General features: G+C 39.3%; 1 protein-coding gene and 1 non-coding gene across 2 annotated transcripts in view; both read right to left on the bottom strand.

Moving 5' to 3' along the window:
* The window catches only part of KCTD16 (potassium channel tetramerization domain containing 16), a 312,795-nt gene that overhangs the window by 248,763 nt on the left and 36,273 nt on the right, over positions 1 to 27,759 (bottom strand). The window lies entirely within an intron of this gene.
* LOC128051795 (U6 spliceosomal RNA) lies at positions 13,185 to 13,290 on the bottom strand. Its single transcript, XR_008199734.1, has one exon. It is a non-coding gene; the product is annotated as a U6 spliceosomal RNA (small nuclear RNA).

Here is a 27,759-nt window from a genome sequence, read left to right as displayed (position 1 = left end):
CTTTTAAAAACTAGTGAACTCTGCGTTATCATACTCATCTCATGGCTAAAATCTTAAAATGAAAGTGATACGATCTCTGTTTGTATCTATATATCTCTGTTTGTGTCCATCTAAGTATGTATTTTATAGACGTCTGATGTTTTACTACCTTCACATGCTATTACCAAAATTAGTTTGCAAAGAGTTCTATTTAATTGGCTTAAAGACAAACAAGCGTTGTATAAATCAAGTTTATTCACAGAAATATAGAAGTTTTTTCCAAGTTCATATGATCTAGGATAATCTTTGATAAATAAAAGGCTATTTATTGTTTTAATTAAAACAGGCTTATCTTTAGAGTTATTAAATATAATGCTTTTATTATACCTAAGTTTACTAAAAGTTAAAAAAATCTCATGCTAATTCTGATAGAGAATTTGTCATCAAGAAAGATAACTTAAGATGATAATTAGCTGTTTAATATCTTGTGAGATTTTCATGACTAAATATAACTGTTAAGAACAAATGAACTAAACAGATGTAAATAAAAGTTTATAAACTTTTCAATAATGATTATGCTTTATGTTGTGTCTAAGTAGTTTCCAAAGTCTTTTTGGTAATTAAAAAACTTAAAGTTATATTGAGATAAATAAAATAACTGATATTCACTGACTATCTAGATAATTTTAAGATAAAATCCTGAAATATTAACTATTGCACATGATTTAACCTCCTTTGTCTTCCCTTTACAGAAGGACTTTGGGTATACTATTAAACATGACTTGTAAAATGTTGGAAAACTTAATATGAAGAAGAATGTACTTCCAGAAATTATAAAGTGTGTTTATAAATTTGTCAATCCACAGAATTCTATTGTAACAAACAATCTACAATTTCTTACCTCTCTGCCGTCTTAGGTCAGTTGGTAAAGAATCTGCCAGAAGTGCAGGAGTCCTGGGTTCAATTCCTGTGTCAGGAAGATTCCCTGGAGAAGGAAATGGCAACCCATTCCAGTATTCTTGCCTGGGAAATCCCATGGACAGAGCAGCCTGGAGGGCTATACTCCTCAGGTTGCAAGAATCGGATATGACTTAGTGACTAAACCACCACCTGCCTACTTAGCCAGCAACAATTAGCTACAACTAATAAGCAAGAAAGTTGAGATACAGAAGACTTGAAGAAGGTATTTAGTGTCACACAGCCCATATGTGCTGTAGCTTAAATTCAAACCAGGCCATCTGACCAGAGCTCACAACTTTTACCACTAAGTCAACCTTATCCTTCTTTGAGAACCCACCATCTTTGGCAAATGCTTAGAATCTCTTCTTGGGAGTGATGAGGAGTTTCATGAATCATCCTTATTTTCTTGCATGGCTCACCTTGTGACCAGAAAAATAGATTTTCCAATGAGTACACACAAAGTATGTATGCCAAGAAACACAAATCAGTGGATGAAAATGCTATGGGGGAAATTCATACTTAATAAGGAGCAGATGGACTAAAATATCTTTGTTGTAGGACAAGGAATATAAGTCAGCAAAGAGGTTACATAAAGAATTGATTCAATGACTTCTTCCCAGAGATGAGCAGAGCATCCAACTGCTGGCTATTAAAAGAAACAGCAACTAGAAATCTTGAGTGCTCAGCTGGGCTTGAGCTTTGTGCACAATACCTGTTAAGCATGACAGTGAAGCTGAAATTTTACACACTAGGTGGGCAATTACAATAAATTCATTTTTGTGTTACAGATTGTTTTCCCCAAGAGGGGAAAAAAAAAATACTGAGATGGGGAAGGGTGTCAGGTCAAAGCCTTGATGTTCTTTTATTAAGATTTTTTTTTAAGCCCATTAGAGTCTCAGGCGATTGTACAGTTTTTGGTGATTTTGTACAGTTTGAGGCGATTGTACAGTTTTTGATAAAATATTACCCAAGTGAATTATTTATAAAGCTGCAGGAAACTGCAAACTCTGGTGAACAAATCTTTTTGATGTCCTCGTCTCCTACAGGCCCGTTTTGGTGCCACCCTCTGTTCCCTTCTGCAGATATTCTGGGCTCTCTTTGGCTATGGCTGCCCATTTGCCTCAAAAGGCAGCCCAGCCACCAAAGAAAAGCAAAAGATAGGAAAAAGGCATCCAGTCAGGATGTCCCTCCAAGCCCGTGTCCCCTCTGCCACCTCACCCAGTCTGCGAGACTGCTGAAGAGAGATTGCTGTTGTTGTTTAGTTGCTAAGTCATGTCCAACTCTTTTGTGACCCCATGAACTGTAACCCACCAGGCTCTTCTGTCCATGAAGATTTCTAGGCAAGAATACTGGAGTGAGTTGCCATTTCCTTGTCCATGGGGTCTTCCTGACCTAGGGATGGAACCAAAGTCTGCTGCATTGGCAGGCAGATTCTTTACCAGCTGAGCCTCCAGAGAAGCCTGAAGCATGATTAGACAGTGGGAAAAAGAAGATTAAGACAGTGGACGCATATACATATATAGTTGTTTTCTAAATAGATCCTAAATGTGTTAATAATGTCTATCAGTCACCAAAGTTCCTCCCAACCCTTTAGAGACAACTCATTAAAAAAATCTGTTTCACAGTCTCAGAAACATATTAATATGTGGATTTTTTTTTAATGTCACTATCATCAGGCCATACAAAAAAATCTGAATCTGCACCACTGGAGTTTTCTTTTGCATATATAAAGCCCTTTTTGGGGCCATATAACTCTTTTCCATTCTGTAACAGAAGCACTTGAAATATTGGCATCAGACAAATCTATGATAGCTTTAATTTCTACTCCCATCCCTGTATGAACTTAACACTCCTGAACTTATTTCTTCGGTGTGACAATACAGATACAATTTAGAGTCTTTGTGAGAACTGGAATTATTACAATAAATCACAGCACCTGATACATCTTGGCTACTGGATGCAAAGAGCCAGCTCATTGGAAAGGAACCTGATGTTGGGAAAGATTGAGGGAAGGAGGCAACAGAGGATGAGATAGCTGGCTAGCATCACCGCCTCAATGGACAAGTTTGAGCAAACTCTGGGAGACAGTGAAAGACAGGGAAGCGTCAGTCCATGGGGTCACAGAGTCGGACACAACTGAGCAACTTCACTTTCACTTTTCACTTTCATGCATTGTAGAAGGAGATGGCAACCCACTCCAGTGTTCTTGCCTGGAGAATCCCAGGGATGGGGGAGCCTGGTGGGCTGTCGTCTCTGGGGCTGCACAAAGTCGGACATGACTGAAGCGACTTAGCAGCAGCAGCAGTGGTGGCATGACTTGTGGGATCCTGGTTCTCAGGCCACAGCAACGGAACCCAGGGTCACAGCAGTGAGAGCGCCTAACTCCTGGACTGCTAGAGAATTCCCGAGCAAATTAAAAGGAAAGGTTTCATATTTAAAGTAATTCTATTATTGTTTTTAATAAATGAAACCATAACCCTTTTTTCTTATGTAAATTTAGATTTACACATGTATGAACATTTTGAGAGTCAGAATATTTATAAAAGAATAAATCAGAATATTTATAAAAAAAAAACTCATGTATTAAATGCATTTGTTCTTAGATGGTGATCATCTGTTTTTAATTTTCAGCTTTATGTTATAAGTGTTTTCCAGGATCATATTCCGACAATAAGCATGCACTATTCTTATAATGAGAAGAAGAGAATAAAAAATAAATTGTATATGTACATATTTTTTTCTAAATCATTAATTTTTAAATTAATTTCACTTATGTATGTATATATGACCTTTCAATTTTACTTTAGAATTTCTACATAACAAATAGTAATAGAATATATGGGAACTTTACCATTTCTAATAATTTAAAAGAGAAACTCTCCATTAAGCTCTAGCTTATCTTTGGCTCCTTCAAACCTCTGCTGATCTTCCTTTTTTTTTTTTTTTGATGAAAAGTGAGCAAATCTCAGGATCAGACCCTTTGAATAGAAAATGATATTTGGCTGGAATTTAATATTATGTTAGTTATATTTATTTCTATGTCTTCCTTCATGGCAAATTATGATCATTTACCAGGTACAATTGGGATATAAAACTTCCTTTTAAAACAAATCTTTTGAAGTAAAATATATAAGATTTAATTTTATATATATATATATATGAGTGAGTGAGTGAGTGAGTGAAGTCGCTCAGTCATGTCCAACTCTTCACCACCCCATGGGCTGTAGCCCACCAGGCTCCTGGGACCATGAAATTCTCCAGGCAAGAATACTGGAGTGGGTTGCCATTTCCTTCTCCCGGGGATCTTTCCAACCCAGGGATCGAACCCAGTTCTCCTGCATTGTAGGCAGATGCTTTATCATCTGAGCTACCAGGGAAGCCCATATATATATATATATATATATGCTAAAGGTCATACACGAATTTTAACAAAACCCATGAAATTGAAATTAATCTAATTTGAAAATGGAATTATGACAGTGTGAATCAATATTAATCTTGATTCCCTTGCCACCTATAGGCATTTCCTGCACTATTATGTCTCCCATGCTTTGAGAACCATTGGTCTAAATCAGCTTGGGCAAATGAACAGTGCCTTCTAAAAGACCTCCAGAATCAGAGAATTTACAATTTTTCTCATAATTCTTTACAATGATTATCAAGATGACCACACATTCCAGTTCAGTGGGTGTCCAGCCCACTGTTGCCCCAGCATAATCATCAGTCACATTGCCTTTTATACACCACCGTGTCCTGATTTGTGGCAATCCATGGTTGCTCATTCATCTGCTCATCATTTTTTGAGCACCTACTCTGGACCTTCCTCTGTGATGACAACTGAAGATATAACTGTGAGTAAGATAGTCTGCAGCCCTCAAAGAGCTCACAAACAGAAAATCTGGGCAAAGGGACACTTAATGGCAATACAAAGTGATGAGGTCTGTGCCATGTCGGATGACAGATAAATCAAGGAACACTGCAGTTTCCTCCGTGTAAAGGGTGAGAAGACTAGCTAATCAGGGATGAAAAAACTGGATGAATCAGCTGCACAGTAGGAGGTAGGTCTTTGCTTTATAAAACAATGTTTTACGTTGAATTCCTGAGTATTTAGGGAACTGGTGTGGTAAGGATTAAAGAAGAACACATACAATTTCCTACTCATATTCTTTCAGTGGGTGTAAGGCATGAGAAAAACCTGCCCTGCCTGGTGAATCTTATGTAAAGACAGATAAAAATGTTTGCTGAGGAAGGATATTCTCCAAAATTCCCTAGTTCTAAAACATGAATCAGATCATGTTAACACCATGCTTAAAACCTTCCATAGTTTGATGTGGTTCTCAGAATAAAATCCACACTGCTTCCCAGGACCCACAGACTCTGCCCGTCCCTACAACCGTATTTCCTGCTAGTCTCAGTCTAGCTCACTAAGCTTGGGCCGTCTTTCCATATGCCAGATTTTTTCCCACTTGAGCTCTGGGCTTTACTTCGGCTGTTTCCTCTGCCTGGAGCACTCTTCCTCCTGTACTTTGAAAGTCTAACTCATTCTCATGCTCCAGGTCTCAGGTCACATGTCACTCCCGTACAGAAGTCTTCCCTGATCTATCCATTCCCACCCACCTCACCTAGCTCACGATGTTTATCATCTACACAGGACTGACTCAGTGTATCCGTTTCCTGTCTTTCTCATGAAGGGAGGAGCGTGACTGTAGTGTGTTTCTGGGTCTGGCACAGCGAGTGGCAAAAAAATAACTAATAAATATTTGTTGTCTGGATTAATAGACAAGTTTGGGGGCATGAAAGAAAACATGGTCAATTATTGAATCAAAATAATTCATTAAGACTGTAAAAAATAGTCATGTTCTGTCCTCACTCAGCTTTGAGTGAGCTAGGAAAGAAGAGAGCTAAAGTCTGTGTTTCCAGGTATGTGGGTTCTTTGTGAGGCTGAGAAAAGGCCAACTAGAAGCCTCCCTGTAAAGATTAAAGAAGGTTATTCATCCCTTCAATGGTACTTGCCAAGGGATGCAATGCGTCTGTATCTGCAGAGAGGCTGGGAGGTTATTTTTTACACTTTGAATATCCATTTTCAGATTACACGGAGGACTTCTCAGGTGACCTTGAGTAAGTCATTTAGGTAAGTTTCTGTGTTACTTAAAATGAACCATCTCTATAGAGAGAAGTGATGAGGCTTGTTAATTTACATTTGTAAAACACTTTGAAACCTCTGGATGAAAGAATTTCTGCAAAGAGGTATAAAGGATAAGGTAATATGTTGGGTCAAATTTGACCCTTTCTCAGAAGCAGAGAGGGAGAAGGCAGGCTTGAGGACACTTAAAGGGAGCCTCTGGCACATTCATTTTTCAAGTTAATCTTCTTCTAAGAAAACCCCCTGCTTTCAAGACATCAAGTGTTTTAATCACCCGTATAAGTTATTATTCTAATAATTATTTTCCTTCAACATTTCTCTCCTAAAATCCCAGCTTTGTGTAAAGGGAATCTTTGGGTGGGGCCTGATTTGCCTGGGAGGTTTTACCTTTACAATGCTTTTTTTAGTTTGTTCATTTTTACCCTACATCAGTGATATCAGGTCTTAAATGTGACAGTCTTTGTGGCTGAGCTGATTGGGACCCAAATGAGGTCATTTCATCAGTTCCTGACAGATGTTTACAAGGTACAGTCAGAGATGAGAGTATGCTTAGGAAATAGAAAAGAGAATTTCAAAGAAAGTTGTCAGTCTCTGAGTTAATTATATCCGTTCATAAAAATAGTATTAATAGATACTTAAGAAATAATACTAATAGTATAGAACATTTTCTGAGGATAATGATCTCTTTCAGCAAGGTAAATACAGACTCAAAGATAAGGCTTTAATTGTGAAACTGTCAAGGCAAAAGCTAAGCCTTAAAAAAAAAAATAGGGCAACCACTTTTTCAACATGCCACACCAAATACATATTTGTGTTGAGCCCATGTCAGTATATAGCTTTCTTACATTTTTCTTGATCTCACAGCTTTGTTTTCTTTGGGTGGGAGGTGGGCAATAAACAATTGTATTACTTGCTCTCAGGAATAGGAAGGGCTTATCTGCCTTCTATACCTTGCCCTCCCTGGAAGAGGACTGAGTTCCTTGCCCCTTTTAATGGATCCAGGTACTTGTCCTGGGGAAACTGTTCCCTCATAAGGCTACAGATAATGGTGTTCCTTCTCTATACGTCATATCTCTGAGATTTTTTTTTAAACTTACCTTCTTAATGCTCAGAGGCAATGCACAGATGAGATTTTTCCAGGTCAAACCCTGCATGCTATCCAAGAGCACACTCCAGCTGATCACTGGTGCATCCGGGACCGTATCTATGATTCCAGTTGTGTGAATACTGTACATGGAGCCACAGGGGTTGCCTCCACCCAACCTTAGTAGTCAGGATTTCTTATCTCCTGATACATGAACTATGTATATGGAATGGAGCCAAAACTACTCCCTGGCCACTGGGTGCTCATATTTCCCCTTGTGTACCGAAGTTTACTTAGCCTTTGAACTATTTGTCTGAATAGATGCCAATCACTTCATATGGACGGGAAAGATGGAATGCAAAGTCCCCAGGGACTGAATTGTAAACTCCTGCTCCACCTTAAGATTCATCACCTTGACAAGACAGTATTGAACACGTCGCCATGACAGAAAATGGTTGAACCACTAAATCCCTGTGGTCAAGGCATCCTAAACAAACAATAAGATCTTGTTTAGTTGCTCAGTCATGTCCGACTTTTTGTGACCCCATGGACTGTAGCCCTCCAGGTTTCTCTGTCCATGGGCTATCCTAGCCAAGGATACTGGGGTTGTCATTTCCTTTTCCAGGGGAATTTCCTGAGCCAGGGATCAAATGTATATCTCCTGCATTGACAGGCAGATTCTTTACCACTGAGCCACCAGGAAAGCCCAAAGAGTAAGATATTATAGGTAAAGTAAAGTCACTCAGTCATGTCTGACTCTTTGCGACCCCATGGGCTGTAGCCTACCATGCTCCTCTGTCCATGGGATTTTCCGGGCAATAGTACTGGAGTGGATTGCCATTTCCTTCTCCAGGGGATCTTCCTGACCCAGGGATCGAACCCGGGTCTCCCACATTGTAGACAGACGCTTAACCTTCTGAGCCACCAAGATATTATAAGCGAATGTTATTTCAAAATAAGTAATGACTGCAGGTTTTTCTCTAGCTTTTGGTAGGACACCTATTTGTCCTGTTTGGTTGGCAAAGAGCCTGATCATCTTGACCTGAAAGAAAGGAACTCAGGGTATCATCATCATCATCTACTCAGACAACATCAAAGAGCAGCCACTGAGTACAAAGCATGTTATAACATACATGCTAAGAAAACATATTTTCTCTCTCTGTAAAAGAAGGCAATATTTAAAGGATGAATTCAAAGACATTAAAACACCCATTTTTCAGTCACTTAACTGAGCACAATGCCAACAGCCAGGTTTGGGGTATATAGAGCAGCCTGCAAATGGGTGAATTTTTGCCTCCAACTATTGGTTCTGTAAATTGTCTCAGAATCCCCTACATTTAGAAACAGCATCAAAATCCTGCAGTGACTATAACAAAGGAAATGGCATACCATTTGTTTAGAAGATCATCTCAATTTGAGATTGATCAGGCAGCATCTATATTCATGTCTAATCTGCTAACCCATTGACAGTCCTCAAAAGGATATACATAGAACCTACTGCTGCTAAGTCACTTCAGTCATGTCTGACTCTGTGTGACCCCCTAGATGGCAGTCCACCAGGCTCCCCTGTCCCTGGGATTCTCCAGGCAAGAACACTGGAATGGGTTGCCATTTCCGTCTCCAATGCATGAAAGTGAAAAGTGAAAGTGAAGTCGCTCAGTCGTGTCCAACTCCTAGTGACCCCATGGACTGCAGCCTACCAGGCTCCTCCATCCATGGGACCTTCCAGGCAAGAGTACTGGAGTGGGTTGCCAGTGCTTTCTCCTACTACAGCTCATCAACAGTCTTCAGTTAGAAGTGTGGGGTGGTAAAGAGTGGAACTTTGAGACAGCCTTGGATTTGAGTCCAGCTTCCCTGCTTACTTAGAGTCATCTCTCTATATAGGTAAGTGACTAATCTTGCTTCTACTCCTTCATCTTTAAAATGGGTAAAATAGCATTGAATTCATAGAGTTGTACAGAGGAAATGAGACCAAGTGTAAAACTGTATAATATAGGAGTAGAAAATTGGGAAATAATAAGAATCCAAGAAACAGGAATAGTTTCCTTATTTCCCTCACTTTGAATTAAAGGGGAATTAATTGTGTCAGGTGACTTCCCTGGCAGTACAGTTGATAAGAGTCCGTGTTTCAACTTCAGGGTCATGGGTTCGATGCCTGGTTGGGGAACTAAGATCCTGCATGCAGCATGGCACAGCCAAAAGAAAAGTATATGTCAGTGACTGAAGGACACAAGGACTTTTAATAATTGTGATTTCTTTCCCCTATGAACTTGTGCAAATGCACTTAAGATCTATTTTAATTGTATGGCAACTGTATACAATCATGCATTATCTCTTGTGTTATCTAATATTTCAATCACAGCATACATTGGTTATACTTTTAAACACACTAGATATTGTACTCTCCCAGTTGAATGAAAGGTTCTTGAGCAAAAGAGCTGTTAGCCTCTGTTCACAAATGCACTTTTCAGTTCAGTTCAGTTCAGTCGCTCAGTCGTGTCCAACTCTTTGTGACCCCATGAACTGCAGCACTCCAGGCCTCCCTGTCCATCATCAACTCCCAGAGTTCACCCAAACTCATGTCCATTGAGTCGGTGATGCCATCCAGCCATCTCATCCTCTGTCATCCCCTTTTCCTCCCGCCTTCAATCTTTCCCACTATCAGGGTCTTTTTCAATGAGTCAGCTCTACGCGTGGCCAAAGTATTGGAGTTTCAGCTTCAACATCAGTCCTTCCAATGAACACCCAGGACTGATCTCCTTTAGGATGGACTGGTGAGATCTCTTTATAGCCCAAGAGACTCTCAAGAGTCTTCTCCAACACCACAGTTCAAAATCATCAATTCTTCAGTGCTCAGTTTCTTAATAGTTCAACTCTTACATCCATACCTGACCACTGGAAGAACCATAGCTCTGACTAGATGGACCTTTGCTGGCAAAGTAATGTCTCTGCTGTTTAATAGGCTGTCTAGGTTTGTCATAACTTTCCTTCCGAGGAGTAAGCGTCTTTTAATTTCTTGGTTGCAGTCACCATCTGCAGTGATTTTGGAGCCCAGAAAAATAAACTCAGCCACTGTTTCCACTGTTTCCCCATCTATTTGCCATGAAGTAATGGAACCGGATGCCATGATCTTAGTTTTCTGAATGTTGAGCTTGAAGCCAACCTTTTCACTCTCCTCTTTCACTTTCATCAAGAGGCTCTTTAGTTCTTCTTCACTTTCTGCCATAAAATGCACTTTTATGGTACATTTAAATGTTGTCATGGTTTGATCATAGGTATTTATCATGTTATTCAAGTTAGTCATTTAAAAAATACATCAAACACTTGAATAACATGATAAATACCTATGATCAAACCATGACAGCACCTATCCACTCATTTATAAGTTTTTTTGACGGCAGGAACTACAGGATGTAGATACTTTATAAAGGTCTAAGCATAAACACTTAGAACACTGTATTCATACAGCTGTTCTTCCCTTGTCATTGGCCACTGTGTCTTGATTTAACACATTTTATTATATCTAGGAAATAAGAATGAGTCTTCTGACACACAGCAACTATGCTATGTTTGATACATAAAAAAATAAATAGTTTCAAATAGCATAAATGTTGGTGAAATTGAAATACTGAAGTATAGCTCAATGAATTAAGAGAGATGTACACAGAGTCCAAAGGATAATGTGGTTACAGATGATCTAAATACCTCCTAGCAGTCTAGGTCTTCCAGCTTTCTGGGACTGATAACACGATATTGGGGCATCCTAGGTGAAGTTGATGGTCTCAAATACTGCACCATGATAATCTGACCTCCAAGAGTCTAACAAGAAGCTATGCCTAAACTTCTGTTAATTACTCCAAGAGATGAAGAAAAGGGAAATGGTTGCTTGAAACAATTTTAGGATTTGCAAACTTGAAACAAATAGTTTATCTTAGTGATTCACTAACCATGGAAGCCTTCAGTTGAACTGGTCCTAGTTTGCAGATTAAAAATGATTAGTTTTATGATTCGTGAGCATTTATAAAAACTTTCTCCTACAATTATCTGAAACCGAGGCTACTCTACTGTGGCGGTGGTGGCAGTTGTGTTTTAGAATAAAAACAATTCCTTGAAATCAGTATTTCAATATTGTGCTTTGGGGGACATTGGGGTAAGTAATGCAGACACTTCTGCCCTCTAAAAAATAGTTGGGAGGAATGCAGATATATATATGAAATATAAAGTAGAATGAAATAATATTAAAAAATCTTAGTGATGATGGTCTACATATTGCTGGCTTCTTCCAAGGAGCAAGCATCTTTTAATTTCATGGCTGCAGTCACCATCTGCAGTGACTTTGGACCCAAGAAAATAAAGTCTCACTGTTTCCATTGTTTCCCCATCTATTTGCCATGAAGTGATGGAACCGGATGCCATGATCTTAGTTTTCTGAATGTTGAGTTTTAAGGCACCTTTTTCACTCTCCTTTCACTTTCATCAAGAGGCTTTTTAGTTCTTCTTCACTTTCTGCCAAAAAGGTGGTATCATCTGCATATCTGAGGTTATTGATATTTCTCCTGGCCATCTTGATTCCAGCTTGGGCTTCATCAAGCCCAGCATTTTGCATGATGCACATATTGCTTAAAAAGGCAAAATTTTTGCCACAGTGTTCACCTTGTATATTCTGATCTTTCACTACTCCCCACTCAGAAAGATTGTTAATAGCTTAGAGATTTTAAGTTATCAATAAACACTTTCTCAAGTTCTTTATGGACAAGGTTGATCCCACTTACTATCTGAGCTTCTGTTTCACCTAATATATATAATCCCATTGATGGCTAATATTCTTCACAGGCAGTAGTATTAAAGTCCTAAAATTCTAGTAAACTATGATTTTCCTTTAGACCAAAAACTTTCCAGTTTGGCCACTAAACCTCTTAGGACTTCTTGTTGCTTTTGCAGTGTTGCTAAGAAGGTCTTCCTTTCTGTCTATCCCCAGGGGAAATTAGGTAGACAGAGTATCAGTAGTAAAAGGTCTCTTGGGAACTTTTTGGAGATCACAGTTGCTTGTCTTCCCTGATACTGTCCTTCCTAATGTAACACAGGTAATAATGAACATATGGATGTAAATTTATATTCTGTTCCTAAAAACTAACTTATAGATGATCCTGTTTGCAGAACCCCAGAAATATTTACCTCCAACAGATAATCTGACAATCTGTCTCTTAGCACAATACTTGGCAATCTCCCTGATCACTTTTTTTAAATGAGATAAAAGAGGTCCATAGAAGTCAACTGTTTTGATCAAGACTACAGCACTTAGAGTAATCAAAGACTTTCTTTGTTTTCGATTCCAAATAGTAGGAAGAGAATGGAAAATATGATGTTTGTATCCTTTCAAAGAATGACCACTGCACTTTTTTCTTCTGTAAATATGAATGCTGTACCTGTCCTCACAGGTAATTCTTGGTCAGTGAAGAACACAGTTTGAGAAAGGGGGCATCTAGATCTGATATGCCTGGATTCAAGCCCAGACAATAGCAACTTTAATCTCATTTTATCCAGTGGAGATTTGAACGCATCCCAGTACAATTTGTGGAAGCAAAAGATGGAAGAAGTACAGGCCTGGCATATACAGTATTATTATCTCCCTGGGTGATTATAAATGAGCCAGGAACCTACTTCTAGAAATATACTTCTGCCAGTAATTATCTGTATGACTTCAGTTAAACCACTTAATTTCTCCAAATCTCCACTTTGTCATTTGTAAGAGAGTCAGACATTCTCAAAGGTTTTTATTTGCTCAAAATTCTATGATTGGTTTGAAAAGTGAAAGAGTTAGTCTTCAGTTATACCTGACTCTTTGTGACCCCATGGACTGTAGCCTGCTAGGCTTCTCTGTTCATGAAATTCTCTAGGCAAGAATACTGTGGTGGGTAGCCATTCCCCTCTCAAGCGGTCTTCCCAACCTAGGGATCAAACCTGGGTCTCCTATATTGCAGACAGATTTTTTACCATCTGAGCCACCAGGGAAGCCCCCAAAATATGGAACACTTCACAAATTTGCATGTCATCCTTGTGAGATGCCATGCTAACCTTCTCCATATAATTCAAGTTTTAGTGTATGTGTTGCCAAAGAGAACATTTAATTGATTGAGGCTGTCCTCTTTGCTAAATGTTGATAATCTTACATGTCACTTGATTGGCTGAAGCAAGATGAAGTGCTTCTAGAAATGAACTCACTCTGAGCTCCAGGAACTACATGTTTTCCAGAGTCAAAGGTGATTTGGTTTCTTCCTTCAACATCAGAAATTAGTTGGAGCAAGAAGCAACACATTCAAAAAGGAAGAAGGAGTTCTGGTTGGGTTGTCCACTTTATCTTAAGGAAAGCACTTTCCAGATAATGTAGTGAGTGCTAGCATGTGCATTTGCAAACCAGACTGGTTTTGTCCAGAGACCTACCCAGGCCTTAGATACATAGATCCATAGACAACAGGTTGTTACCCTAGAGATGCCCACAATCAACTGCCTGCTTCTTTCCACAGTCCCAGGTGGGATCAATGGTGATTTAGTAAAAATGTATCTGACAACAGTCCTTTTTAAATCCCTGATAAACTAAAACAGGGACTTTTATATGAAACAATTGTTTTTAAAGGTCTAAGTATAAAAGACGCTTACTCCTTGGAAGAAAAGTTATGACCAACCTAGATAGCATATTCAAAAGCAGAGACATTACTTTGCTGACTAAGGTCCATCTAGTCAAGGCTATGGTTTTTCCTGTGGTCATGTATGGATGTGAGAGTTGGACTATGAAGAAGGCTGAGTGCAGAAGAATTGATGCTTTTGAACTGTGGTGTTGGAGAAGACTCTTGAGAGTCCCTTGGATTGCAAGGAGATCCAACCAGTCCATTCTGAAGGAGATCAACCCTGGGATTTCTTTGGAAGGAATGATGCTAACGCTGAAGCTCCAGTACTTTGGCCACCTCATGAGAAGAGTTGACTCATTGGAAAAGACTCTGATGCTGGGAGGGATTGGGGGCAGGAGGAGAAGGGGACGACCGAGGATGAGACGGCTGGATGGCATCACTGACTCGATGGACGTGAGTCTGAGTGAACTCTGGGAGTTGGTGACGGACAGGGAGGCCTGGCGTGCTGAGATTCATGGGGTCTCAAAGAGTCGGACACGACTGAGCGATTGAACTGAAGTATAAAACAAGCTTCCAGATTCTATTTGCATTTAATTTGGTATCAGTAGATGTATATTTTCTTCTCTTTTAAAAGTATTTACTCTCTCAAGGTTAAGTACCTTCAAAGACCCACCATCTCAACTTGTAATAAGGGACACTTCTTTAGGATAGGAGAAAGCCTGTTATAAGTTTCTCTCCAATCAACTATAAGGTCTTGAGAAAACTACAAAAATATGACCACATGATCCTCTTTAAAAAAGAAACAAAGATTCTTTCATTTTCTATAGCCACATGGAGGCAAGAAGTTCATTTTTGAACACCTCAAAAAGGGATCAAGAGTTCCAAGTACTGAAATTATACAAAGTTCTTCCCTATTTTTTAAAAAGGAAATAAACTTGATGAATATACAATCACCTTGATGAGGAAACTTGTATACAGTACGTGTTCTGTGCCAGTCACAATTCTGGTGCTCATGAGAACACACAAACACATGAAGTATCCTAGTCCCTGAAATGGGTGCATTACACTACTCTCACTATTTGAAAATAGCTATAAACGTTAATAAAAAACATTTACTGATACCCAGCTTCCAATATTCCATAACTAGAAGAGAACTGATATATAGGGTATCTTTCTGTAATATATAATCACATAGTATGTAAATATGTAATAATTGTAAGTGGCGAGGTAGGAGAAAAAGATATGCTGGTTTGGGGGGAAGGATGACAATGAAAGGGGGTTTGGTGTGAGACACAGCAAGATGACCATGAATATTCAAGCATACAATATCCTGGATGAAACTGGGATCCCTTCCCAAATGGATACAGCTAGATTACAATACTATTAATTCTACTCTATTAAGAGACTTAGATATAGCTCTGGACATGGCTGGCTTTAAACAACAGGTCATAGAAATTACCTACTGAGTTCCCTGTGGTCATTGACCAAAGGAGTTCCTGATAGCAGAGATATCAACTCCTAGTGAGGATGGAAAAGAGGAAGAGCAAGGGGGGAGAGAAAAACAAGATAGAAGGAGATGAGAAAAAAAAAAGAACCTGCGTTAGGCAGCAATCTCCATGCTGCAATCACTGAGTTAGAGACAGTTCCAGATGGATGAAACTTCTCTGACACTCAGCCTTTGCCCTGAAACTTACCTACTTGTAGCATGATCTATTTGCTTGTCTTTTCCAGCAAAATGTTCCATTAAGGTTTCTAACATGAGCCTCATAATCACACTGAAATTCAAGAAACTCAGTGGAATGATTCTTTGTGATCTGGTTGAACCCCACTGAGAAAAAAATTCACCTGTGAGACTGCAGGTGCCAATTGTCACTCTAGCCTGTACTAATCAAAGGTGAGAACTCTTGGCTCTTTTAGTTTTTCTAAGGAAGTGACATTCCTATTTATTATTCATCTACTTTAAGTTTTCACAGAAAGCATTAGGCCACCTGTCCAATGTTGGCACCTAAGGAAAACTGACACACTAAAAATTAATAATAGCAGGTTGAAATACTTGTAGATTTTCTGAAAACAGAAAAGAAAAAAATCAAGATTAACTCTGATTTGGCTTTTGGTAGCTCTCTCCATCGGAGAAGGCGATGGCACCCCACTCCAGTACTCTTGCCTGGATAATCCCATGGACAGAGGAGCCTGGTGGGCTGCAGTCCATGGGGTCGCAAAGAGTCAGACAAGACTGAGCGACTTCACTTTCACTTTTCACTTTCATGCATAGGAGAAGGAAATGGCAACCCACTCCAGTGTTCTTGCCTAGGGAATCCCAGGGATGGGAGAGCCTGGTAGGCTGCCGTCTATGGGGTTGCACAGAGTCGGACACGACTGAAGCAACTTAGCAGCAGCAGCAGCTCTCTCCATAATGCTATTTACTAGAAAATATTTATGCAGCCTTTGCCCAGCCAAATAAATCAGCACATGGATACTTGGATTTAGAAAGATGATAAGTGGGGTGGGCAATGATCTCTTACATTTTAAAAATAGATTAATGACAACATTTTTCTGAATAAACTTCTTTTTCCTTAAAATTTTCAACTTTACAAAAGCTAATATACACACGACTTTCAGAAATAGATTCACTACCTATACTATATTGATAGTTCACACACTATAAGCTGCCAATGACATGTTGGTATATGTAAATTGCATATGTACATGCTATTTTGCGTAGAAACTGACTAAATGGTCAGGAAACTACTGCAGAAAACCCAAAACTTTGGGGATTGGAGAAGAGGTTTAAAATGCCACTTTTCAAGGCTGTCTTACTCAAAATTTATCACCATGCCCATTTTAGTTAGAAAATAACACTAAAAGGGCTGTCTTTTGTTTCTGCTACTTGCAAATCAACTACTCAGTTCAGCTGAAATAACACTAACAATAATAATAGCTACCATTTATTTAGTGTTTTGCCAGGTTCTCAGCTAATAATGAACTTGCAATATCTCACCATGTTCACAAGAAGCCTTTGATATTAGTAACATTTTTAACCGTGAGGAAACTGAGGCGGATAGAAATTGTGTATTAATTAGCCCAACATCATGCAGCAGTGAACAGTGGAGCTGGGGGTGAACCTGAGTACTTTGACTCCAGAACTCCCTTTTAAACAGTATGCCGTCCTTCACTACCTACCCATACACGTTGATTTAAATATAGACTTGTCACTCAAAACTCTTCAAGCTTCACCTTAAGTGACCCTCATTGATTCATCACTTGTATTTCAAGACTTCACTATACAGATCACAGAATCTGGCCAAACTGAGACTGGCCACTTCCCCATACACCCTATATTTTTCCTTTTTCCAACTGTACTAATGGTATTTCCTTAATGCAAAATGCAGTCATGCACTAAGAGCAGAAGGAGTTGAAACCAATTTAAAATTTATATACAGATATATAATAATGATAAAGGCTAACATTTATCAAGCAGTTACTACATGCCAAGAACTGTATTAGTCCATTTACATAAATGTATCATGAATGAAATTGTGTGAAATGACACATGTAGTTATTGTTACCCCAATTTTCCAGATGAGAAAATCAAATCTTACGAAGGCTAAGTATTCTGCCTAAAACAACCTAACTTGTAAGTATTGCATTGGCCAAGAAGGTTTTTTTTCCTAAGATGGTACAGAAAAACCTGAACAAACTTTTTGGACAACCCAATAATAGAGTCGCAAACTGAACTCCAAGTCTGCCTAACTCTAAGAGGCAAGTTTTTAACCATACATTCTAGGCTACATCTATCCCAAATTTTAATTTCCATTATAGTTGTTTAAAACTAAGTTCTATATTTTCCTGCATGCATGCTCAGTCACTCAGTTGTATCTGACTCTTTGCAACTCTATGGACTGTAGCCTGCCAGGCTCCTCTGTCCATGAGATTTCTTAGGCAAGAATACTGGAGGGGGTTGCCATTTCCTTCTCCAGGGCATCTTCCTGACCCAGGGATCGAACCCACATCTCCTAAGTCTCCTACATTGGCAGACATATTCTTCACCACCCAGCCATCTGGGAGGCCCTCTATATCTTCCTACTAAACCATATACTTCTTAGAACTAAAGCAAGATTTTGCATCTCTGCCCTACCCCCCAATACATACACAGTTCCAAGTACAATGAAGTAAGAAAAGAAAACTAGAGTCCAAGTAAAAATGTGAAGGGAGTAAAGGCAGAGGATTTCAGAGCAAATGTCAACTGTGTGACTTCCGTGATACAGAATCCCTGAGAGGAGTGCACTTCCCCTGCCCTCTGAAGCACCGCCTCTGCTAAATGTGCATCACTGTTGCCGTGGCTAGACTGGCACGGCAGCAGGTTACTGCAGAAAGAGCCCGCGCACTCCTCTTCTGCACAGCTGTGCCAGAACTATCCCCCAGACGTAAACCTAACCTTAGCTCCAAGAAGTACACAGTTTAGTAGAAAGAAGGCTGTGCCGGAAATGTCCCCAGGTGGAAATGGCTCACAATCCCCTCACTCTCTCTGAATGCTGTGAAAAGCACTGTAGATTGTAAACAATTGGAACCCATTGTTAATTCAGGCTTCTCAGAGATTCTAAAGCCCCAGAGACTGTATAATTAGTTTAAAATTTTTAAAGGAGTAGGTTTTAAGTGAGATTGGGTGTATCCTCAGTTACACTGCCAGTGGTCAGTCTAAGAAATAGGTATGTAAATTAAAGAAAGTTATTTAAACATACCAGAGCCAGAAGATACTAATAAATCTGAGTGTGATTCTAAAAATGGGCAAAGACTTGAGTCAGCAAAATTTGAAACCACTTCTAATTTTATCTGACCCATTCGGTTATATTCTGCTTCTTGTGACAATATTAGTCCCTATGGTATCATAGAGAACTAGCATGGGAAGAACAGCAGACAAAGTCAAGAGACAGGATTCAAGGTCAGGTCAGACTGTCACTTAAAGCAGAGTAAACTCCAGGAAGTTATCTGGTGCCTACAAGACTTATTTTCATATGTACAATAGATACGGCCTGACTTATTGAATTTGTATTCTTAGTACAAAAACCCACAAGAAATACTTTACTATTTGTAAGGTCTATTACATAATATATATTAATCAATGGGGGAAAAACTGTAGCCACACTGTGAAGATAATATGTAATAAACATTTTTTATTTGATTAAAAGAGAGAATTGTTTTTTTTCTCCCTATCTCCTCCTTTTTCTCAGTTGACTGCATAATATGTGCCAGATATTGTATTAGGTGCTGGGAATATAGTGACAAACTAATCAGATAAGATACCTTGTCGGGTAGAGGGTAGGATGACAATAGTTAATGTGTAAATAAAAACATGAATACTTTCAGAGGATGAGAAGTATTATAAATAAAATGATAATGATTACAAAAGAACTTGAGGCAATAACACATGGCTGACAATTGGAAAAATCAGAGAGTCTCTAGTATAAAAGAAAAAGTAGAAAGAAAACTCCAGAAAAAAGAGAACAGCAACTGCAAGTCCCTAAAAATGAAGTAATTTTGGCAAATTCAAGAGACAGAAATAAGTCCCCTACGGAAGGAACATAATGAGTGAAGAGGAGGGTATCATGAGGTAGCTTGATCAGGCAATACATATAGGATGGGTCTTGGAGATTCAGTTTTAAAAAAGTAATTTAGATTTTAGTCTAAAGGCAGTGAGAAGCCATTGGATAGTTTTAATTAGGAGAGCAACTTAATCTGATTTGCATGGTCAGAATCTTTGATAAGACCAATAAAGAGGTGTGCATGCTAAGTAGCTTCAGTCGTGTCCAACTCTTTGGGACCCCATGGACTGTAGCCCACCAGTCTCCTCTGTCCATGGGATTCTCCAGGCAAGAATACAGGAGTGGGTGTCCATGCCCTCCTCCAAGGGATCTTCCTGGCCCAGGAGCTGAACTTGTGTCTTTTATGTCTCCTGCTTTGGCAGGCAAGTTCTTTACCACTAGTGACACCTGGGAAATCCCAACTTTTGCTGATATGAACCCCAATGAGGGCCATCTGCCCAAACATCGTTTGATCTCTGGGATATACCATCCTCATCATCACATCATTTCTCTGAACACTTCAATGGCCCCCTCACTGTCCTTGGCATGAAGACCAGAATCCTCAACATTGCCACAAAGCACTGCAAGGTCTGAACCTTGCATGTCTCTCAGTCCCATATGATGGTCCACTTCCTCCTTGCCTCTGCCTTCTAGACCATCCGGACTTCCTTAGGGTCTTTGAACATGTGATTCTCCCTATCACCTCAGAACTTGTGCAGATGGTAGTCCTTTGGCCTGGAATACTCTTATTTCCTCCATGTATCTTGCCAACCCCTATACTTAAGTCTCATAGCAACTGTCACTTCTTGAGGATGTTTTCCCTAACCTCTATGATAAGATCAAATCTTCTATCCTCTTATTTTATATTCCTATAGAAACACAGTCCTCTCCTTGAAAGTATCTATCACAGTTATGACTTCACACTGATTGGTTTGATTCTTTAATTAATTTGTATCTCCCTTACAAGACTGTACATGCCTCAGGGACAAAGACTGTATTAATATACATATTTGCTCTGAAATTCCCCGTATTCAGCACAGTACTGAAATCAAGCAGGAATTCAATTAATAATAAAAAAAAAAATCAACCAGGCAGAAGAAGAAATAAAAAATGATAACAAACCAAGAGGAAAAAAACAGACAATATAAATAAACTCATGTGAGATCCAAGTAATAAAGTTATGAGATACAGACTATATGTTCAAAAAATTGATAGACATAATTAGGAATTTTGACAGGAACTGGAAACTATTAAAAATAATCAATAGAAAAATACGTAATTGAAAATTATAATAATCAAAATTAAGAACCCAATGAAGGTTTTTGATAGTACAATAAATTCAGCTGAAGAGCAAGTTAGTAAACTAGAACATAGGTCAAAAGAAAACATCCAAAATAAACATGTGAAAAATAAATGCATTAAAGGAGAGGTGGGAACCAAAACAATCTGATCATATTGCAAATGTATGAAATAATCTCACTGAAGAGGACGCACGGAAAAGATGCTGACCTAAGTAATGCTGGAAATATATGGACTCCATAAAACTAAATGCAAAAGAAATTGTACATCAGCACTGTCTTCTGGTTGGTAAAGTTGCACCCCACAGGGTACAGGTTACCAACTCTGAAACTGCTATACATGCATATTGGAATTGAACAACTAGGTAAATGGATAGCAAAAAGCAGGAATAAGTTTCTCCCTGTTGCGGGGTGGAGGGTGATTACAGAAAAACAAGGGGAGGAAGCAAGAACTCCTATATAGCTTAATACAGATGCAGATAGTTGTATTATCTGTATAATAGGTAGATAGGTAGGTAGGTAGGTAGGTAGATATAGCTATGTATATATACATGGCTGGGCTTCCCTGGTGGGGCTCAGTGGTAAAGAATCTGCCCGCAATGCAGGAGAAGCAGGAGATGTGTGTTCCATCCCTGGGCTGGGAAGATTCCCTGGAAGAGGAAATGGCAACCCACTCCAGTATTCTTGCTTGGAAAATTCCATGGACAGAGGAGCCTGACAGGCTACAGTCCATTGGGTCACAAAGAATCAGACATGATAGGGAAACTGAATACACACACACATTTACATGATTGGTAAACATACATTTATGCCCTCGCTATGTCAGATAAGAGAAACTAGAAGTATGTCACTTCAGAAGCAATGAGTTCACCAGCAACCTGATTTTGATTTCTAATACCATTATTCAATAAAAGAAACCATGGCTCACCAGGGAAATGGTTGATCCCAGGACTAGGGTAGGAAATAATCAAAATAAACCTGGAGGATCTTATAGTAACAGAAATAATGAAGTGCTCCAAAATAAAAAAAAATTTAAAAACCCCACGAAAACAAAATACTGACAAAGATGGACTTATATCAAAGGAATATGGGAGTCACTGAAAGAGTTCCAAAGGACCAAAGCCAAAACAACCTGAGTAACAAAGTTTTAATACAAAGTTGCATTGTAACTCAAAATATAAAGTAAATGTCCACAACATAAATAAATAACTGAATAAAGAAATGAATGAGAAAAAAAGAGAAAAAGCTCCCATGCAGAAGAATCCCAAATAATTTAAGTAGATATTATGCCCTTGAGGAGGAATATAACTCCACTCCTTAAGTGTGAGTGGGCATAGGACTTCTCTCCAAGGAGTATAGTGTGGAAAAATTAAAAAAGAGAGAGCGAGAGAGTAAACTTACAGGAAAGAAACTTGACAACCACTAATTCAAAGGATTAAGGTCAACAGTAAAAGTGATGTCAACGAGATAGTATAAACCTGTGATATGACATGATAAAAATAGCATTTTACTTCTGTGGTTTTCCTTCCAAAAGCCCACAACCCCAGGCTAATCATTACAAAAACATCAGCCAAGATAAATCTCAGGAAATAAGAAAACTATATGTAACATGGTATCTTGGATGGAATCCTAGAACAGAAAAAAAGACATTAGGTAAAAACTAAAGGAATCTGAATAAATTATGAACTTCAGTAAGTGATAATGTGTCAGTATTTGTTTATTAAGGCTTCCCTGGTAGCTAAGTTGGTAAAGAATCTGTCTGCAGTGCAGGAGACCTAAGCTTGATCCCTGGGTCAGGACGACCCCTGGAGAGGGGAATGGCTAGCCACTCCAGTGTTCTTGCCTGGAGAATCCTATGGACATAGGACCCTGGCTGGCTACAGTCCATGGGCTCGCAAGGAGTCAGACATGACTTAGCGACTAAACTACTACCACCATTGGTTTATTAATAAATACTGACTGTATAAAATTCCTACAATGTCTGGTGAGATTTAAGATCCATGTAGAATTAAAAAGATGTGGCAAGAGTGGCATTAGTTGGGAAGTTGGCAAGCGTGTTTTCAGATGTAGGAAGTATATAACTGCCTATGGTTTGTATTTATTCAATAATAATAATGGTAATTATAATAAAATTGTGTTGTGGGTAAACGCTCATTACCTTCTACGCAAAACACCTGCTAAGAGCTGTAATCCAAGTGTATGCCCTGACCAGCAACGCTGAAGAAGCTGAAGTTGAATGGTTCTATGAAGACATACAGAACCTTCTAGAACTAACACCCAAAAAAGATGTCCTTTTCATTACAGGGCACTGGAATGCAAAAGTAAGAAGTCAATAAACACCTGGAGTAACAGGCAAATTTGGCCTTGGAGTACAGAATGAAGCAGGGCAAAGGCTAATAAACTTCTGCCAAGAGAACACACTGGTCATAGCAAACACCCTCTTCCAAAAACACAAGGGAAGACTCTACACATGGACATCACCAGATGGTCAACACCAAAATCAGATTGACTATATTCTTTGCACCCAAAGATGGAGAAGCTCAATACAGTCAGCAAAAACAAGACTGGGAGCTGACTGTGGCTCAGATCAGGAACTCCTTATTGCCAAATCCAGACTTAAATTGAAGAAAGTGGGAAGAAACACTAGACCATTCAGGTATGACCTAAATCAAATCCTTTATGATTATACAGTGGAAGTGAGAAATAGATTTAAGGGATTAGAACTGATAGACAGAGTGGCTGATGAACTATGGATGGAGGTCTGTAACTTTGTACAGGAGACAGGAATCAAGACCATCCCCAAGAAAAAGAAATGCAAAAAAGCAAAATGGCTGTCTGGGGAGGCCTTACAAATAACTGAGAAAAGAAGAGAAGTGAAAAGCAAAGGAGAAAAGGAAAGATATACCCATTTGAATGCAGAGTTCCAAAGAATAGCAAGGAAAGATAAGAACGCCTTCCTCAGCGATCAATGCAAAGAAATAGAGGAAAACAATAGAATAGGAAAGACTAGAGATCTCTTTAAGAAAATTAGAGATACCATGGGAACATTTTATGCAAAGATGGGCTCAATAAAGGACAGAAATGGTATGGACCTAACAAAAGCAGAAGATATTAAGAGGAGGTGGCAAGAATACACAGAACTGTACAAAAAAGATCTTCACGACCCAGATAATCATGATGCTGTGATCAATCACATTCACCTGAGCCAGACATCCTGGAATGTGAACTCAAGTGTGCCTTAGGAAGTATCACTAAGACAAAGCTAGTGGAGGTGATGGAATTCCAGTTGAGCTATCTCAAATCTTAGAAAGATGATGCTGTAAAAATGCTGCACTCAATATGTCAGCAAATTGGGAAAACTCAGCAGTGGCCACAGGACTGGAAAAGGTCAGTTTTCACTGCAATCCCAAAGAAAGGCAATGCCAAAGAATACTCAAGCTACTGCACAATAGCACTCATCTCACACACTAATAAAGCAATGCTCAAAATTCTCCAAGACAGGCTTCAGCAATACATGAACCATGAACTTCCAGATGGTCAAGCTGGTTTTAGAAAAGCAGAGGAACCAGAGATCAAATTGCCAACATTTGCTGGATCATCGAAAAAGCAAGAGAGTTCCAGAAAAACATCTATTTCTGCTTCATTGAGTATTTCATAGCCTTTGACTATGTGGATCACAATAAACTGTGGAGAATTCTGAAAGAGATGGGGATACCAGACCACCTGACCTGCCTCTTGAGAAACCTATATGCAGGTCAGGAAGCAACAGTTAGAACTGGACATGAAACAACAGACTGGTTCCAAATAGGAAAGGGAGTACATCAAGGCTGTATATTGTCACCCTGCTTATTTAATTTATATGCAGAGTACATCATGAGAAATGCTGGGCTGGAGGAAGCACAAGCTGGAATCAAGATTGCTGGGAGAAATCTCAGTAACCTCAGATATGCATATGACACCACCCTTATGGCAGAAAGTGAAAAAGAACTAAAGAGCCTCTTGATGAAAGTGAAAGAGGAGAGTGAAAAAGTTGGCTTAAAGCTCAACATTCAGAAAACTAAGATCGTGGCATCCGGTCCCATCACTTCATGGCAAGTAGATGGGGAAACAATTGACTTTATTTTGGGGGGGGCTCCAAAATCACTGCAGATGGTGACTGCAGCCATGAAATTAAAAGATGCTTAATCCTTGGAAGGAAAGTTATGACAAACCTAGAGAGCCTATTAAAAAACAGAGACACTACTTTGCCAACAAAGGTCTGTCTAGTCAAGGCTATGGTTTTTCCAGTGGTTGTGTATGGATGTGAGAGACTTTTAAGCAAGCTGAGCACCAAAGAATGGATCTTTTGAAGTGTGGTGTTGGAGAAGACTCTTTTGAGAGCCCCTTAGACTGCAAGGAGATCCAACCAGTCCATCCTTAAGGAGCTCAGTCCTGGGTGTTCATTGGAAGGACTGATGCTGAAGCTGAAACTCCAATACTTTGGCCACCTGATGAGAAGAGCTGACTCATTGGAAAAGACTCTGACACTGGGAGGGATTGAGGGCAGGAGGAGAAGGGGATGACAGAGGATAAGATGGTTGGATGGCATCACCGACTCAATGGACATGGGTTTGGGTAGACTCCAGCAGTTGGTGATGGACAGGGAGGCCTGACACGCTGCAGTTCATGGGGTCGCAAAGAGTAGGACATGACTGAGCAACTGAACTGAACTGAGGAACTGTATATTTTTTATACCATCCAAAACTCCTGTCTATAAACTAGAATACCAGTACATGGTCTTTAGATAAATGAGGATTTCCTGGTTTTGGAAGTCGAAGTAAGGGATCTTGCTATAATATCTATTAATACTCATAAGAAGTCTAATATATTTCAAAAGCCACCTTCGTTTCCAAAAAAAAAAAACACACACAAGTTCTTTTGATTACCAGCTCTGCTTCTGAATTTATAAATTTCAACTTACAAACAACTTTTAGAAAAAGTGGGTAAAGTATGCTGTGCATATGTGCTAAATCACTGCAGTCATGTCTGACTCTGCAACCCTATGGACTGTAGCCCGCCAGACTCCTCTGTCCATGGGATTCTCCAGGCAAGAATACCGGAGTGGGTTGCCATGCTGTCTTCCAGAGGATCTTCCCGACCCAGGGATCAAACCTGCGTGTCTCAGGTCTCCTGCATTGGCAGGTAGATCCTTTATCACTAGCACCACCTGAAGTCCCTAGAGCATGGTGTACTCATGTACTATGCCTCTAAAGAACAGAATGGGAACCTTCAATTTTCAACTGCAACTTGGTTACCAGGTTGTATCATCGACATGACACAGTTAAATGAAGCAACACACTGAAATGAGATTCCTTTCACATTTCATAGAACACAGGGATTGTGTGTTTTTTCCCCCTGCGGCGGGGGGGGGGGGGGGGGGGGTGTGGTAAAGATTGAATGTAATATTTCAATCATACCCAAAAGAACATGAGTTAATATTTCATAGCTACTTAATCCACTCATTCAGAGACAGTAATGCAAATGTTCAAATATTTATGCTTCGTAGGCAAAACATGGTGCCCTGAATTATTGTATTGTACTCTCTTATGCCACTGACTTACGATTCATTTCAGATCAGGTAACCAGAAAATCACTGTATTCAGCAGGGGAGCACTAGCAATAAGCTCTTTATACTCACAATCCTTTCATTTTTATTCGCACATGAGCCTCATCTGCCTCCTTGAAAAAAATTAAAATACCTACCAAAGTTATTGATTAAGAAGGGATTAGTATAAAAAATACTATGTATTTAATTGATCTAATTGCAATTTCTGATCTACATTATGTATAATAATTCAAAGTCCCTTGTAAGAAGAGTGATTTTGCTGTAATAGCCTGTTATTCTCAGACATGAGTCCTTCGATATAAAGTCACCAAATCAACCATAATGAAAATCATACACTGAGTTTTCAACCTCACCCTTTAATGCTCCTGAAGAGCATTTAGAGAGCATGAGTAAGGTCAGAGAGGAATTGCATTATTTGGAATGTTTTTTACTCATTTAGTTCCCTTCTTTCTACTCTTGACTATCCCCAGGCTATCAAAGCAGGAAATTAGGTTCAGACAAAAATTTAAGACCATTCACAGTGAATTTCAGAGTTAAAAAGAGGAAGTAGGTACCATACACAACTTGAGGGAAGAATCTGTCCCGTTCTACACTGTAGTAATTTCAAAGTGTGAAGAGTAAGATACAAGGATGAGAGCTCATCATCTCTCAGCCAGCCTCTGTGCACACCAACCCAGCTGTTCTCCTCAGAGATATCACTCAGTTCAGTTCAGTCCCTCAGTTGTCTCCGACCTTTGTGACCCATGGACTGCAGCACACCAAGCCTCACGGTCCATCACCAACTCCCAGAGTTTACTCAGACTCATGTCCATGGACTTGGTGATGCCATCCAACCATCTCAGCCTCTGTCATCCTTCTCCTCCTGCCTTCAATCATTCCCAACATCAGGATCTTTTCCAATGAGTCAGTTCTTTCCATCAGGTGGCCAAAGTTGGAGCTTCAGCTTCATCATCAGTCTTTCCAATGAATATTCAGGACTGATTTCCTTTAGGATTGACTGGTTTGATTTGCTTACAGTCCAAGAGATTCTCAAGAGTCTTCAACACCACAGTTCAAAAGTATCCATTCTTCAGCACTCAGCTTTCTTTATGGTCCAACTCTCACATCCATACATGACTTCTGGAAAAACCATAGCTTTGACTATATTGTTGACAAAGCAATGTCTTTGCTTTTTAATATGCTGTCTAGGTTGGTCATAGTTTTTCTTCCAAGGAGCAAGCATCTTTTAACTTCATGGCTGCAGTCACCATTGGCAGTGATTCTGGAGTCTAAGAAAATAAAGTCTGTCACTGTTTCCATTGTTTCCCCATCTATTTGCCATGAGTGATGAGACCAGAGGCCATGATCTTAGTTTTTTGAATGCTGAGTTTTAAGCCAGCTTTTTCACTCCTCTTTCACTTTCATCAAGAGGCTTTTTAGTTCCTCTTCACTTTCTGCCATAAAGGTGGTATCATATGCATATCTGAGGTTATTGATATTTCTCTC

This window comes from Budorcas taxicolor, chromosome 7, assembly GCF_023091745.1.
Source record: "Budorcas taxicolor isolate Tak-1 chromosome 7, Takin1.1, whole genome shotgun sequence".
Lineage (NCBI taxonomy): Eukaryota > Metazoa > Chordata > Mammalia > Artiodactyla > Bovidae > Budorcas > Budorcas taxicolor.
The sequence above is the reverse complement of the archived record's forward strand: the minus strand, read 5'-3'. Positions and strand labels throughout refer to the sequence as shown.